Below are 1,398 nucleotides of genomic sequence, written 5' to 3'. Positions count from 1 at the left end.
ATTAAGGATGCTGAACATTTTTTCAGGTGCTTCGCAGCCATTCGGTATTCCTCAAGTAAGAATTCTTTGTTTAGCTCTGAGCCCCATTTTTAATGGGGTTATTTGATTTTCTGGAGTCCACCTTCTTGAGTTCTTTATATATATATTGGATATTAGTCCTCTACCTGATTTAGGATACATAAATGTCCTTTCCAAATATGTTGGTGGCCTTTTTGTCTTATTGATGGTGTCTTTTGCCTTACAGAAGCTTTGCAGTTTGATGAGGTCCCATTTGTCTATTCTTGATCTTACAGAAAAGCCATTGCTGATCTATTCAGGAATTTTTCCCCTGTGCCAATATCTTTGAGGATTTTTCCCACTTTCTCCTCTATAAGTTTCAGTGTCTCTGGTTTTATCTGGAGCTCCTTGATCCACTAAGATTTGACCTTAGTACAAGGAGATAGGAATGGATGAATTCACATTCTTCTATATGATAACCACCAGTTGTGCCAACACCATTTGTTGAAAATGCTGTCTTTTTTCCATTGGATGGTTTTAGCTTCCTTGTCGAAGATCAAGTGACCATAGTTGTGTGGGTTCATATCTGGGTCTTCAATTCTATTCCATTGGTCTACTTTTCTGTCATTATACCAGTACCATGCCGTTTTTATCACAATTGCCCTGTAGTAAAGCTTTAGGTCAGGCATGGTGATTCTACCAGAGTTTCTCTTATCCTTGAGAAGAGTTTTTGCTATTCTAGGTTTTTTGTTATTCCAGATGAATTTGAAGATTGTTCTTTCTAATTCGTTGAAGAATTGAGTTGGAATTTTGATGGGGATTGCATTGAATCTTCAGATTGCTTTTGGCAAGATAGCCATTTTTACAATTTTGATCCTGCCAATCCATGAGCATGGGAGATCGTTCCATCTTCTGAGATCTTCATTAATGTCTTTCTTCAGAGACTTGAAGTTCTTATCATACAGATCTTTCACTTCCTTAGTTAGAATCATGCCAAGATATTTTATAATATTTGTGACTATTGAGAAGTGTGTTGTTTCCCTAATTTCTTTCTCAGCCTGTTTATTCTTTGTGTAGAGAAAGGCCATTGACTTATTTGAGGCAATTTTATATCCAGCTACTTCACCGAAGCTGTTTATCAGGTTTAGGAGTTCTCTGGTGGAATTTTTAGGGTCAATTATTTATACTATCATATCACCTTCAAAAAGTGATATTTTGACTTCTTCCTTTCCAATTTGTATCCCCTTGATCTCCTTTTGTTGTCGCATTGCTCTGGCTAGGACTTCAAGTAGAATGTTGAATAGGTAGGGAGAAAGTGGGCAGCCTTTTCTAGTCCCTGATTTTAGTGGGATTGCTTCCAGCTTCTCACCATTTACTTTGATGTTGGCTACTGGTTTGCTG

Source organism: Mus caroli, chromosome 16, assembly GCF_900094665.2.
Source record: "Mus caroli chromosome 16, CAROLI_EIJ_v1.1, whole genome shotgun sequence".
Taxonomy (NCBI): Eukaryota; Metazoa; Chordata; class Mammalia; order Rodentia; family Muridae; genus Mus; species Mus caroli.
This window is presented reverse-complemented; position numbering follows the sequence as displayed.